Source organism: Manis javanica, chromosome 7, assembly GCF_040802235.1.
Source record: "Manis javanica isolate MJ-LG chromosome 7, MJ_LKY, whole genome shotgun sequence".
Taxonomy (NCBI): Eukaryota; Metazoa; Chordata; class Mammalia; order Pholidota; family Manidae; genus Manis; species Manis javanica.
The window spans coordinates 105,415,251-105,431,646 of record NC_133162.1 but is presented as its reverse complement, the minus strand read 5'-3'; the positions used below and the strand labels follow the sequence as shown (position 1 = coordinate 105,431,646).

Sequence of the window (16,396 nt, the reverse complement as noted above, 5' to 3'; positions counted from 1 at the left end):
GTAACTCAGAGTGGTTCAGTAACAGGGTAAAAAAGGGGTGTACAGAGAACATTTCATAGAAGTGATTTTGGGCATTCTAACATTTATATGACAAAATGTCAAAATAGTACTTTCTGAAGTTTATGTTAATTATATCAAAATACATTATGTTAAGTATTAGCTACCTGTGGGAATAATACAGTTTAAGACAACTTCACTAATAATCAAAGAGACAATTAAAATGAGATGTCTTAATTTGTGAAACATGAAAGCAAGTCAGTACCCACTGGGACTGTAAATCACAGGGAGATTCTTGGTAGCAAAGGCAAATGGTGAACCCACAGGATTATACAACTTTGTCAGGATGATAAAGGAAGTAAGCATTTGAGTCTCTGGCAGGTCCTGGATTACAGATATATCATAACTGTACTCTGTAATGAATTTAAAGCATGTAGTTAATTATAGCAGAATCCAGTCTTTTGATATAAGATTATCAGACACAGTTCATATTTCACTAGGAAACTGAGGGGGCTAGGGTAGAAATCTTGCCTGAAGAGAGGTTTAGTTCCCATTAGATAAATAAGTAGAATGCAGAAATACCTGTAATAATGCCTAACATTTTCCTTAAAAATGAATTTTTCAATTTTTCAAGTACTTGAATAAAATTCAAGGGTCTACACTACATGTTTTACATAAAAGATGCCTTTGGCTTAAGAACTTTAGGGGCAGCTATTGTTAAACACAAAGATATCTCTGGTGCTCCTGGAAGAATATCTGTTTTTGAGAAAGGCCATATATATTCTAACTGACCCACTAGCATGAAAGTGCTATCATCAGGCTGTGTTAGTGGACCTGTTGAATGTATCAGTTTAGTAACTCAGTGAAGAGGAAATGTGTGCCCTCAACCTCTACCAAGGGTTCAGTTCACAGTGGAGGGTGTCACTCTAAGAGAAGCTTACAACTGTCCACATCTCCAGTTCTGGAGCTCTGGCTCAGAGATTATTCTGGGGAGAAAACAGACCATAAAACAAACAGCGCCTACTGTCTTCCCAAAAGAATTGTTTTCAATTGCTACAGAGGGGGAAACAGGTGCTCTCTAGAACAGTGGAGGTTGTAGTAAAGATAACTGGATTCAGACTAAACATTAAGGCCACCAACTGTGAAACAGAACCAGGTAAAAAGACAGCTGGAAGGACATTTCTGAGGTCAGAATAAAAGAATCAAACACAGACCCCAGAAACTTTTCCTTCAAAAGAGGCAGCTTTTGATTGGATTACTTTGTTGAGCAGTTTATATGCTGGGGCATTGTTTAAAACAGTAGAGCAATCAGTTGGTGGAGTTTAACAGTTGGGTGTTGTTAGGGAGAGAGGCAGAGAGTCCTACCAAAACCACTGTCATTCATTCTAGGATGACTTTAAGAAGACCCACAGCTTTCCTGGCTTTGAGGAACATCACAGACTGTACATTTGATGTGGGGGGTGGGGTGGGATGAGGGCATTAGATAGACTACTAAAAGAATTCAGTCAATCACTTACACAAACAAGTGAACAATAACAAGTGCCTAGAGTTGCTGCAATATATTACCTAAAATGTCCAATTAAAAAAATTTACAAGGCATACAAAGAAACAGGGAAGTATAACCCAAAAACAGATGTTTCAAAATTTATCAGAAAAGACCCAAAAGTAGCCATTATAAATCATTCACAGAACCAAGGGAAAACATCATCAAGGAAATAAAGAAGAAATAGTGACAATGTCACATTAACAAACAGAGAGTATTAATAAAGAGACAAATTATAAAAAACAAAATGGAATTACGGAGTTGAAAACAGCTAAAACAAAAAACTCACTAGAATCAACACTAGGATCAAAAACAGATGTGAACTGGCAGAAGAAAAGAGTAAGTGAACTTGAAGATATTGATAGAGATTTTGAAAGCTAAAGAAAGAGAATATGGAAAAAAAAAACCCTTAGAAATGTGGGAGTCATTAAACAAACCAATACATGTGTAATGGGATTATCAGAGAAGAAAGAAAGGGGCAGAAAATATATTCCAAGAAATAATGGCTGAAAATATTCCCCAAATAATTGAAAAACAGTAACATACTCATCCAGGACAAGCAGCAAGAGAAAACTGACTAGTTATATACAAATGGAACCTCAGTAAGATTAACAAATGACTTCTTAGCAGTCATGATGCAGGCCAAATGCAGTAGGTAACATATTCAAAGTGGTCAGAGGAAAAACACAACTGTCAACCAAGATTCCTACATCTAGTAAAGCTATCTTTCAAAAATGAAGGCAAAATAAACTTTCCCAAATAAACACAACTGAGAGGATTTGTTGCTAGCAGATACACCTTGCAATAAATACTAATTAGCATACAAACAAAAGATAAAGAATACCAGTATTATGGACTAAATGTTTGCACCACCACCCTCAATCTTATGCTGAGGGCCAAACCCCAATCTGATGGTATTTGGAGATTGGGCCTTTAAGAGGTAATTAGGATTCCATGAGGTCATTTGAGTAGGGACCTGGTCCAGTGGGATTAATGTCTTATAAGAGACACTAGAGAGCTTGCTATCTCATTCTCTCTGCTTGCACATACTAAGGAGATATGTACATATGAACACACAGTGAGAAGGTGGCTGCCTATAACTAAAGGGACCCTCGTCAGACACCATCTTGAATTTGGACTTCTGGGCTCCAGAACAATGAGAAAAATAAATTATTGTTGTTTAAGCCACCCAGTCTATGGTACTTAATAATGGCAGCCTGAGCAGACTAATATAACCAGTACAGGTAATTATACAACTGTAAAAGACAGCAAAAATGCATATTGTTCTTCCTTTCTTCTAATTGATTTAAAAAGCAAATATATCAAATAATATGTACATAATGTAATGGTGAGCCTATAACATAGGAATGAAATATATTTGCCAATTATAGCAAAAAAGAGGTAGGTAGGAGCAAAGCTCTACTGGGCTAAGGAAATGTGTACGAATAGTAAGGTAATAATTATAACAATGTATTGAGTTTCTAACAATATAAAATGTATTAACAGAAAGTACTGCTAAAAGGGAACAAAGAATAGAGCTATATAGAGGTAACTTTTTATACATTACTGAAATTAAGCTAGTATAAGTCAGAAGCTGATTCAGGTAAGTTATAATGTATATGCTAAATCCTACAGAAGCCACTAAAAAAAAAAAGTAAAAAAAAAAAAGCATTAAAAAATTGAAATGCTACTTGGGGAAATATTCACTTAATGCAAAAGAAAGCAGGAAGAGGGAGGGAGAAACAAAACGAGACAAATAGAAAACAAAAAGCAAAATGGCTGACATAAGCTAACTACATCAATAGTGACCTTAAATGTTAATGGTAAACAATTCAATCAAAAGACTGTCAAAAGGATAAGTGATCCAACTACATGTTGTCTACAGGAGTCACACAAACTAAAAATAGAAGATAGAAAGATTCATCATGGAAATGGTAACCACAGAAAGCTGTAGTATCTATATTAGTATCAGATAAAACAGACTTTAAAACAAAGTTTGAGAAAGAAAGCATTTCATAATGAAAAAGTATCAATAAGCCAGGAAAATAAAACATTATAAACATATTAGCCCCCAATGAAGGAGAACTAAAACACATGAATCAAACTATCAATCTGCGAAAGGAGAAACAGACAATTCAGTATAGTAGTTGGAGACTTTAATACCCCACTTCCAATAGTTAAATATCACAATACAGAAGATCAACAAGAAAATAGAAGATTTGGACAACACTATAAAGCAACTATACCTAGTAGACATCTCCAGAACAAGCCATCCAACAACAAAATACACAATCTTTCCAAGTGCAAATGGAACATTCTCCAAGATAGACCACATGTAGGCCATGAAAACAATCCCACAAAATTTAAAAGGATAGAAATAATACAACGTATGTTCTCCAACTACAATGGAATGAAATTAGGAATCAACAGCAGGAAAAAATTGGGGATGCACACAACTAAGGGGAAATTAACACAGTCTTTAATAATCCATAGGTCAAAGAAGGAATCTAAAGGGAAACCAGAAAATACTTTGAGATGAACAATGAAAATACAAAATACCAATAATTATGTCATGTAGCTAAAGCAGTGCTCAGAAGGAAACTTCTCTGAAGAAAGATTGAAGAAAGATCTCAAATCAAAACCTTCACTTCCGTCTTAAGACACTGTTGGGGCAAGGGGAGAGCAAACCAAGTTCAAAGCAAGACAAAGGAAGTAAATAATAAAGATTACAATGGAAACAAACAAAATGGAAAACAGGAAAAAATGAGAAAACCATTTAAAACCAAAATGTGATTCACTGAAAGATAAACAAAATTGACAAACTTTTTGTTAGAATGATCAAGAAAAAGGAGAAACTCAAATAACTAGAATCAGAAATTAAGAGATTATAACTGACTTTATAGAAATAAAAAGGGTAATAAAGGATCTCAGAAAAACTGTATACCAAGAAACTAAATCAAATTCCTAGAAATAAATAAACTACTAAGATGGATGCAAGGAAAAACAGGTAATCTGAATAGACCTCTAACAAATGAAGAGATTGAAGTGGTAATAAAAAACAACTTACACACACATACAAAAGTCCTGGCACATAAGTCTTCATCACAAATTTTATCAAACGTTTAAAGAATTAACAATTCTCATAAACTCTCCCAAAAAGAGAACACTTTCCAACTCATTCTATCACTATTGCCCTAATACTAAAAACAGACATCACAAGAAAACAACAGACCCATCTATCTTATGCATTCAGATGCAAAAATCTAACAAAATATGAGCAAACTGAATTCAGAAACACATAAAAAGAATTATAAAACAAAATGGAGTAGCATTAGTCCCAGGTATGCAAAGATAATATGTGAAAATCAATTAAAGTGACATATCATATCAATAGAAAAATAAAATCACATGATCATATTAATAGGCACAAAAATGTATTTGACAAAATCTAATACTCCTTAATGACAAAATACTCAACAAACTAGGAATAGAAGGGAATTTCCTCAACTTGATAAAGAGTATCTATGAAAAATCTAACATCATACTTAAGGTCAAGACTGGATGCTCTCCCATTGAGATCATGAACAAGACAAGGATGTCCATTCTCACTTCTTATACTGAACATTATACTGAGGTTCTAGCAAAGCAGTTAGGCAAGAACAAAATAAAAGTTATCCAGATTGAAAAAGGAACAAATAAAATTATCTCTTCACAGATGACATGATTTTGTACTTGGAAAAATCCTGAGAAATACTCTAAAAAAGTATTATTACTAGTAAAATGAGTTGAACAAGGTTATGGAATATAAAATCCATATAGAAAAATAAATTGCATTTCTGTATACTTGCAAAAATGAAATTGAAACAATTCCATCTATAGTATCCAAAAGAATAGAACAAGAATACATTTAATAAAAGAAGTGAAAAATTAACTCTGAAAACTAGAGAAACATTATTGACAGAAATAAAAGGAGATAACATAGTTAAGATGTCAATACTCCACATTAATCTACAGATTCAACATTGTGCCCATAAGAATCCCAGGTGGCATCTTTAAAGAAATTAACAATTGACTGTAAAATTCATATGGAATTGCAAGGGACCCAGAATAGCTGAAACAGTCTTGATAAAGAACAAAGGTGGAGGACTCACACATCCAAATTTCAAAACATCAATACAATGTGACATTGGCACAGGACAGACATACAGATGAACAGAATTGAGAGTCTAGAAACAAACCCTCACATATATGATCACCTGATTTTAATGGTGCCAAGACCATACAATGGTAAAAAGAATAGCTTTTTCAACAAATGGTGTTGGGACATTTAGATAGTCATGTGCAAAAGAATGAAATTGGATGCCGTTTTTATACCATATAAAAAATTAAAAATGGATTAAAGATTTGAACGTTAGAGCTAAAACTATAAGATTCTTAGAGAAAATAACTGACATAGATCTTGTATCTTGGATTTGGGATTCAATTTCTTCATATGACATCAAAAGTATGAGCAACAAAAGAAAAATACATAAACTGGACTTCATCAAAGTGAAAAATTTCTGTGATTTAAAGGACTGCATAAAGAAAGTAAAAAGGCAACCCAAAAAATGGGAGGAAATATTTCTGCCAAGTCATAAATCTGCTAAGGGATATGTATCAGAGTATGTGAAGAACTCTTACAATTTAATAATAAAAAGATACATAACTCAATTAAATTGGACCAAGGACCCAAATAAACATTTCTCCAAGTAAGATATGCAAATGGTAATAAGCATATGAGAAGATATTCAATAGCTTTAATCATTAGAGAAATAAAAATCAAAATTACAATGAGAAATCACTTCACACCCATTAGAATGGCTAAACAAGCCAGACAATTAACAAGTACTGGGAAAAGAGGCTCCACATCACTAATCATCAGGGAAACGTGTATCAAAACCACAAGGAGATACCGCCTCACACCAGTTAGAATATCTACTATCCAAAAGACAAGCAATAACAAGAGTTGGTGAGGACGCCTGGAGAAAAGGAGACCCTCCTTCATTGTTGGTAGAAATGTAAATTGGTGCAGCCACTACATAAAGTAGTACGGAGGTTCCTCAAAAAACTAAAAATAGAAATACCATATGACCCAGTAACTCCACTTTTAGGAATTAACCTGCATTGAACAAAATCTGTGATTCAAAAAGATACATGAACTCCCATGTTTAATGCTACATTATTTACAATAGTTGAGATATGGAAGCAACCGAAGTGTCTTATCAAAAGATGAATGGATAAAGAAGGTGAGATACATATACACAATGGGTATTATTCAGCCAGAAAAAAGAAAATATCTTGCCATTTTCGACAACATGGATGGATCTAGAGGGGCATTATGCTATGTTAAACAAGTCAGTCAAAGAGGAATACCATACAGTTTCATTTACATGTGGAACCTAAAAACAAAACAAAATGAACAGAATAGCAGCAGGCTCACAGACTCTGAGAAGTGATTGGTTACCATGGTGGAGGGGCTGGGGTGGGGTGGGAAATAGGTGAAGAGGATAAAGAGGCATAAAATCTCAATAATGTAAATTAGTCACAGGGATGAAGGTACAGCATAGAGAACATAGTAAACAGTTCTGTAACATCTTTCTTCTGTTGACAGATAGTAACTATACTAGTTGGGGGTCAACATTTAATAATGAACATAACTGTCAAATCACACTGTTGTATACTTGAAACCAATATAATATTGTACATCAACTATACTTCAACAACAACAAAAAAGAATCTGAGCTATTAAAACACCCTATCCCCTCCAAAAAAACAAACAAAAAACAAGTATTGGCAAGGATGTGGAGACACTGGGTCATTTATACATTGCAACAGAAATGTGAAAAGGTGTAGCTGCTTTTGAAAACAGTCTGGCAGCTCCTGAAATAATTAAGCATAGTTACCATATGACCCAGTGATTCAACTTCTAGGTATATACATAAGAGAAATGAAAACAAATGCCCCCAGAAAAACTTACAAAGTAATATTTGTAGCAGCACTATTCAAAATAGTCAAAAGGTGGAGACAACCCAATTGATCGTCAGCTGAGAAATGAATAAACACAATGTAGTATAGCCATACAATGGAATAATATTCAGGTATAAAAAGGAATAATCATTCATATATGCTATAACATGAATGAATCTTAAAAACATGCTGAGTGAAAACAGCCAGTCACAAAAGACTAGATATGATTCCATCACATGAAATGTCCTAAACAGGGAAATCTATAGACAGAAAGATGATGGAGATCTCAGAGGGTGACAGCTGAAGAGTACAGTTTTTTTTTCCTTCATCAGTATATTCACATTAAAATTTAATTGCAGTGAAATACATATAACATAATCATCTTAATCATTTTTAAGTGTACAGTTCAGTGTCCTATTATACAATCACTACCACCATCTACTGTACCCATTAAAGAAAAAACCTCTCCATTCCTCCTTTCTCTAGCTCCTGACAACCACCATTCTACTTTGTTTCTATGACTCTGACTAGTCTACCTGCTTCACGTGATCAGAATCATACAATATTTATCCTTTTGTGACTGGCTTATTTCACATCATAATATCTTCAAGATTCATCCACGTTCTATGTGACAGAAGTTCCTTCCTTTTTAAGGCTGAATAATATTCCACTGTATGTGTATGCCACATTTTGTTATCCATTTATCTGTTGGTGGAGACTGCTTCCATTTCAGAGTTTCTTTTTGAGGTGATGAAGATGTTCTAAAATAGACTGTAGTGATGGTTACACATCTGCGAATATACTAGAAATTATTAAATTCACTCTCAGTGGTGACTTGTACAGTATATGAATTGTATCTCAATAATGCTGTTTCAAACAAAATAAATAAGGAAATGGGACAACAGACAAAAATGGTATATAAATAAAAAACATACACAAAGTCCTATTATATGAAATTGCCTAAAAAAAGGTTGATGATTTAGCAAAAGCAGTAGTATGGGAACTCTAGATAAAAATGTTGCTGCCATCATGACTTTCTTCTCTTTATAGTTTTGCAAATATCATGGTTGCTTCTTCAAATTATTATTATGTTTTTGATGGAAGAATAGGACCCAGTGTATTCTTCTCAAGCAATAATTATTTCATTTGAAAAGCAAGCCCCACATCTGCTACAGCTTTTAGTGGCTACTAAAGATGATGTCTTTGAAAATTTATGAACAGTTGGCAAGGTGTACTATAAAGTCTTTTTAAACCATCTTATGTCTTAGTGCTAATGGCAGTTAAACAAGCTTCCTGAACTTATAACATTACTTAGGGGACATGGGCTATGTTCCCTGAAGATGCTGTAAGTAATCAAATATAATCCATTTGAGGACTGATGTAGTCAGAGTATCATCACACATTTACTTCTTTTCAATTGAAGGGACTGAAGCAGTTAACACGGAGCAAACCCTTTGAAACTCACTGGTCTCAATGTCTGAATTCCCAACTGTGACAACTAAGCAAAATCACTATAATTTAAATCAAACGTCATCAACCTAACAGGAAAAAAAGAAATAGAAAGTTTGAACTATTTAAAACTCACTCCTTACTTTTTTGGATCTTTTGGCTGGATGTTCCTATTAATAACAATATTATTGTAATTTGTTCTGCAGCAATTTTAATTTTAGGGGTGGCTTCTATTTGTGGTAAACCTAGAGGTAGAAGTATAGAATGAAAAAACACAGTAGTTTTGTGTTAAATATTGTCAGACATGTTTAGAAAAAAACAGGCTTTGTATGATACCAGCAGCCACTGCGTAGTACATTTAACTAAGTGTTTTAGCATCCTTTTTGGTTCAAGTTACTTAAGTTTCCACTTTTTAGGTTGTTGGTTACAGTGAACATTCTATCATGTAATAATTTATTATTAGGTTTTGCCTAAGTGAGTTAACTATTTATTTCCACGAATTGTTTATTTGTAGTCTATTATTCCAGAACATACAGAAGTGACAAAAATATTTCATATAGTAAGTTTTTACAGATATATGTCACATTTCCCCACATCCTTATCTTAATTGTACTGAATCTTTTACATCTAGGAAAAATTGAGAACACTCACTATTCTTTGATAATGCACTTCATCTCCTGAATCTAAATCAGTGAAAAATCAGAAGAGTATTTTAAAAAATTCTTCACACCTATACACCTACCAGTATCTGTACCCATGTACTTTGCTCTTCCATTTACCGTGTGTTAATCCTTTGCACTCTTATCTAAGGTGGCAGAGACTTCTATTTGAGTGTTTGCCCTCCCCTGCATGAGGATCTTACAACTCTCTTCTCTTGTAGCAGCAAATCTCATTCTACTGTCTTCTCATCAGCGTAATTGAAAAAACATTTTCAATTAAGGATGCTCTTTTACCTCATTTCTCCCATCCCTATACACCTGCAATTCAATGCTCCCTCTTACGAAAGCAATTCCCCACACAAGTTGTCTCTATTCATTGTCTCCAATTCCTCTCCTCCCATTCTCTTAGCTTTTGTCTCCTAAAGTCTTCCCCTGTACTTAAGTCTCTCTTCAACTGTTCTATTATTTTTTAGAGGGTTTGAAATATATATACAAGAGCACCCCAAAATAGGTTATACAGTTTAAAGAATTATAAAATTAATAATTATGTAATCTCTATTCCAATTAAGAAACAGAACACTAGTTAACTGGAAGTCTCCACACCTTCCCCACCATGCACCTCTAATTGTTGGATAGTAGTGATTTGAATGAACACACCATAATACATTTATCCATATTATTCCACTGTAGTTGGGTTGCTACAAGTATTGGGGTATTGGGGTTAACACTGCTGCTAAACATTCACGTACAGGTCCCTGGTACACAGCTGTGAAGGTTTTTTTTTTTTAAGGCAGAGGCTGGCAAACCCTTTCTGCAAAGGGCCAGCCAGTATACATTTTTAGATGCTGCAGGATACATATGGTCTCTGTTGCATATTTTTCTTTGATTAATTATTCTTTAAAAATTAAAAAAATATTCTCAGCTTGTGTGCCATAATTGGTTTATGGCTTATTGTTGACTTTAAGGTATAAACCTCATAGCAAAACTACACCATAGGGTATGTACATTTCCAGCATCACAGGATGTACAGTTTCAATGTTTTACTGTTTTATACATAGTTTACATGTTTTGCCATAATTATTTTTTAGGCATTTACATTTTTAAAAATTCTGAAATTAAAGAATCTAATTTCCAAAATGATTCTGTAACAGGTTTTAAAATCAATGTGTACCTTTATCTGTTTGTTAAATGATCTGTGGGATATTTTTCCTTAAAGATACTTATCTTTGAAGATTTGTTAGTTTTGTAGCTTTTCACTTTACTTTAAATAAAACTAGTCGTGATCAAACTTTTAGAAAAGACCAAGATTATTTTCTAAAGCTTTACTGAGGTATAATTGATGAAAATAAACTGCACATAAACTGTATATTTAATGAGCTTTTACTTATGTATACACTATGAAACCATCACCAAACCCAAAAGTTGCCTCATACTTTCCTTTCTTCTCCAACAACTTCTCCCCATCTCTGCCCATCAACCACTAATTTGCTTTCTGTCACATCAGAGGTTAGGTTGTATTTTCTAGAACTTTATGCAAATGGGATCATATGGTATATATCTTAGTCTGGCTTTTCTCCACTCAAGATAATTATAAAATTCATCAATGTTGTTGTGTGTATCATTAGTTCATTACTAAGTAATATCCCATTGATGAATACAACACAAGTTGTTTATCCATTCAGTTGCTGTTGGACATTTGGCTTGGTTCTAGCTTTCATTTCTCTTGGTTAAATATCTAGAAGTGGAATAATTGGGTCCTATGGTAGGGGTGAGTTTAACTTTTAAAAACCATTTCCCAAAGAGATTGTTTTTTTAATTATTGAGGTTTGAGAATTCTTGATAAACTCTTTATATAGTCCTTTTCCAGAAATATTATTTTCTATCTAGTATATTGCCTGACTTTTCATTTTTATTCTGTTGTGTAGAGCCTGTTTCTATCTCCTATAATTTTCTTTCAAAATGATTCACTTTAACATTTCTTACAGTGTAGGTCAGTTAGTGATTAATTCTTTCAGTTTGTCTAGCTGGGAAGTCTTTTTATTTGACCTTTATGAAAAATATTTTTACTGGCATAGAAGTCAAGGTGTTTTTTTTTGGCATAATGTCAAATAAAGATGTTGTGCTATTGTCTTTTGTCTTCTACTGTTTCTAAAAAGAAGTCTGCTGAGCTCACAGAACCCAAGAAGGGACTAGTGATTACCAAAGGGAGGGGTGTGGGAGAGCGGGTGGGGAGGGAGGGAGAAGGGGATTGAGGGGTATTATGCTTAGTACACATGGTGTGGGGGATCACGGGAGAAGAGTGTAGAGCAGAGAAGGCAAATAGTGGATCTGTGGCATCTTGCTGCACTGACAGTGACTGCATTGGGGTATGGATGGGGACTTGACAATATGGGTAAATGTAGTAACCCTATTGTTCTTTCATGTGAAACCTTCATAAGAGTGTGTATCAATAATACCTTAATAAAACATTTAAAAAATTGTTTTCATAAATAAATTTTTGCAATTTGATGACAGAGAACACTAACTCTGAACTCTAATTAAATGAAATCTTATCCCCAGCCTAAAGTAATTCCATTCTTCTTAGTAGACCTTTATTAAAAACCTTGTGCTCAATTATTACTATATTTTGAGTTTTGTCAATATAAAGTTTTTGGAAATTTACTTTCTCTCTTATTATATATAAATACCTAAAAAGAATTCACAACTTTATATCTTGGCCTATAAAGCCTAAAATATTCCTTTTCTGGCCATTGCAGAAAAGTTTGCTGACCCTTGATCTAGCAGGTATTTTCAAGTAAACAATATACAAATTTCATTTACAACTCTAACACTCTACTGTTGCTAGCAGGGCATTTTCCACTGTGGTATCTCAAAATTTTCTTAAATCCTTCTTTATATTATTACCAAATACTTGTTTCTTCTTCTGATTTGCCTACCAGATGTATCTACTTCCTATTGCCACCACCAAAGCCAAGGATCCTACCACTTGATGCTTATGACACCTTTGTCTCTACCCAATTCAAATCCATCTCAACGACTACTATTGAATCAATTTTTTTAAAAGATAAATTTTATTTCATCAACTTCATACTTCAGACACCACAATTACTTGCTATTAAGAGCCTAAAATACAAATTCCTTGCCTGACCTTTAACTCAAACTGAATTCTCTCTATTTCAAACTAAAAGTATTCAGATACTCTGTGGAGTGATGTTCAAGGATAATGTTTAATGAAAACAGCAAGATGCAGAATAAAAAATTCATAAAAGTAATTCCACATATTCAGAAAAATTCACAGTAACACAAATAAAAACATTCCTAATCTCTCTACCTTAAAACACAAACACCCACCCCTCCCTTTCCAAACTATAAGTTTTTCATGTACCTACTTAAAATTAGTAACAATGTTAGAAAGATAAACACCAAACTCTAGGCAGTGATTATTTTGGTGAACTATAACTGCTTTTGTGGCAATGCATAAAGCAGAATTTTAATACTGTACTCCATATATTTTTATACGGTTTAATTTTTAAACCAGAGCTTAGGAATAATGTAATTAAATATAAAGAAAATACAATGTTTAAAACATGTAACTCCACAAATTTCACATATTATGTGTGCATGAAAAATGACTTGAGTGAAGTGCACCAAAATTTAACAGTGATTATCTCTGGGTGGTGAGACTGTAGCTGACTTGCTTTTTCAGAGTTTTTTACATTTTTAAGTTTTTTATATTTTTGAAGTTTATACATTAATTATGCATCATATACATAATCAGAAAGACCCAAACAAATTAAATAGGAAAAAAATTGTTTTAAGGGATAAAATACAGATAGTAAGAGAAATATTTTGGGTATTTTTCAGCAAAAGAAACTTACTTGAGAGAGAATGAGGAAGAGCCATTAAGTAAGTATAAAATGAAGAATGTTTTGCATGAAAGATCACCTCTCTCTCCCCTTTCTTTAAAGGTACCTATTTAAATGTTATTATTTTAATCCAAAATATTAATATTAACACTCATTTTTGGTGAGTTCACAAGAAGTAAAATAACTATAGTATCTTCCTCCCTCTCCATTTAATATCATTTTTTTTCAATAAAACTTAACTCCTTAATGATTTTTGCCGGTAAATACATGTCTACAAAAATAATAAAAAGATGAATGTTACGACAAGGCAATGTTTTAGCACCAAAAGTAACTTTCTTATTACATTTTATTTCTCTAGGCTAGGTGTTAAGTTTCTTTTTACTAGTAACAAAAGCGAAACTTCACTAAAAGCTTAAATTGAGACTTTGTAATTGACAATTATTTCAAAGGATGGCTGAGCAAACAAAAAATCTAAAATGTGTCAACTAGAAGTTTAGGAGAAATAAAATGAATCTGGACAGCTTCCAGAAGCAGGACAAAGGGGATATTAGAGGAATACTAGGATACAAAAATGAGGAAAAACAGACTACGGAGAGGAAAAAGGGGAAAAAAACATAAAAGAAGGTTTTCTTTTTCATTATTTCAGAAAGATCCAGTGAAGAATTTTTTAGGGAGTTCTCAAAAAATAAAGGTTATAGTTTCTTCAAGTTTCTATGTATGCTATAGCTCTTTCAGATTACAGATAAAAAACAGAGGCACATTTCTCTCATTGATTTTCAAGATAAAAATGGGAAAATGAAAGGTAAAAGTCAAAATGAGTGCATTTTGAAGATATCCAACCAGCCTGCCACTGCTGAAAAGTGTAGGAATTAAATGAATTTTATCTCCATACTGAAGACTGAGAGAAATTCATTGTAAAACTAGTTTCTCTGACAAGCACATGGTTTGCTCAAAGTGGTAAAACATGTGACATGTATGAGACTATGCTAAATCTTCACAGCACAAGTAACAATTCAATCCAATCCAAATACAAGGTGCTTCACTGAAAACCGAATGGTTGAGCTGGAAAAAAAAATCATTCAGACTCTCTTTTTTTTTGCATTAGGAGCCTCTGTAAGAAAATAAGGTTGCTTAAAAAAAAAAAAGAAAAGAAAAAGAGGTTGCTAGGCAACTCAAGCTAAGGAAGACATTTTTCAAACCAGAGTTCTTACAGAAATCTTAGTCCTTAACCTTCCCTATATTTATTTTACATGACTTTCTAAATGTTTCATATGCATAAATTTAACTTTCCATAAAAATGTAGCTCCCTACAATATCCATCATATCATAGATAAATTTTCACAAATGCCTAGGGTGCCTAAATGGTTTTCTTGGCTTCACTGGAGATGGATGGTAATTATAGATTTGCTTTGTTTATGTCACCGTATTCCTATTATGTTAATATGTGTGTGCAAATTAGTTAGTAGTTTAAAACCTATACATACTTAAGGTACTCTACAAGAAGATATGTCAAAGAAATAATCAATCCTCCCATGTTTCCTTCCATATGCTACATCTATAGCTTTTCTTCTTCCTTCCTAATTACAACCCTTAAATAGAATTCGTGCCTCATATCGAATTTACTGAGTATCATAATTCCTCCAGGTGGTAAAGATACCTCGAGACAAGTGCTGGGCATAGAAGCCACAGGGCATAAATCTGCAAAGAAGTAAAAAGCTAACCTTTGCAAACAATATGGCTTCTCTCTCACTTACCAACTTTACATTTCCCTGTATGGCCCCGGAAGATGACTGGTTAGCCAGAGACGGGTAAGATTCCTCAAGGGAGGAACAACCTAAGACAGGCACAGTTGCAGGGGGCCATCAGGTGAGAATTTGGGGATCAACAGAGGTGAGGCTCAGAACCTCACCCCCCTGCTTTGAGAGAAATCTTCTGCATCCGTGGATGTCTTGCTGCCCTTGTCTAGCCTGGATTAATACTTAGTCCATAGGCACACACCTGATCGTCTGATCATCTACATTTACCCTCTTACAGCACTAAACTATGTTTTCTACCTTTATCTTGCATCTACCTACCACTTCAGCATTTTATTAAAAATAAAAATAATAATAATAGAGGGAGAAATGTGGGATCAACATATAAATCAAGTACAAAAATCAAACGAATATTCATATTTGACCTGATTGTTTATAGGTCATAATGCATGATCAAAACCGAAAGTTTCTGTGATGAATGCCCTTGTACTGTTCACCATGTAAGAATTTATTCACTATGTAAGAATTCGTTCACCATGTAAGAACTTGTTCGTTATGCTTCAGAAGATTGGAGACTGACGAGAATTAGGCTTGAGATGGATTAATGATTGTACATTGAGCATTGACCCCCCTATACTGAATTTTATTGTTGTTAACAACCATTTGATCAATAAATATGAGAGATGCCCTCTCAAAAAAAAAAAAATGTAGCTCCCTAAGGACAAGGGCTATGTCCTTTCTTCCTTATCTACATATATTTTAAAAAGTAAATTATTGCTGGACTGAGTCTGACATTTGAGAGAAAAGCAAACTTTTTTGGTTCTGAAAAATGAAGGCTATAGTCAAATTTTATACTGTTTACTTGAACATCATGCTTTAGTTAAGATTTAGCAGGTTTTAGCAGTGGAAATGATTAAAACTCAGTAACAATATGAACCCTTATATCATTATGCATTCTACATAACTTTATGGTGCCCAACAAATCTTATTCATGACAGGTATGTTCTATAAAGTCAAGTGAACACTGAACTAGAAAATACTGAGCCCTGTACCTAAGGAAAATAGAGGGTTAGGTTACTGTAGGCCACTGGTCACAATATTTTCACCAACTGACCAATACAT

General features: G+C 33.6%; 1 protein-coding gene and 1 long non-coding RNA gene across 14 annotated transcripts in view; one reads left to right on the top strand and one right to left on the bottom strand.

Annotated features, from left to right (window-relative positions):
- The window catches only part of R3HDM1 (R3H domain containing 1), a 160,630-nt gene that overhangs the window by 32,185 nt on the left and 112,049 nt on the right, over positions 1-16,396 (bottom strand). The window lies entirely within an intron of this gene.
- Positions 1-16,396, top strand: part of LOC140850473 (uncharacterized) — a 112,391-nt gene that overhangs the window by 63,867 nt on the left and 32,128 nt on the right. The window contains exon 2 of one of the 3 annotated variants that reach the window (XR_012133366.1): positions 13,519-13,560. The exons of the other annotated variants lie outside the window; for them this stretch is intronic. This is a non-coding gene — a long non-coding RNA (uncharacterized lncRNA). The remainder of the gene's footprint in view (positions 1-13,518; positions 13,561-16,396) is intronic. 3 annotated transcript variants of the gene reach the window in all.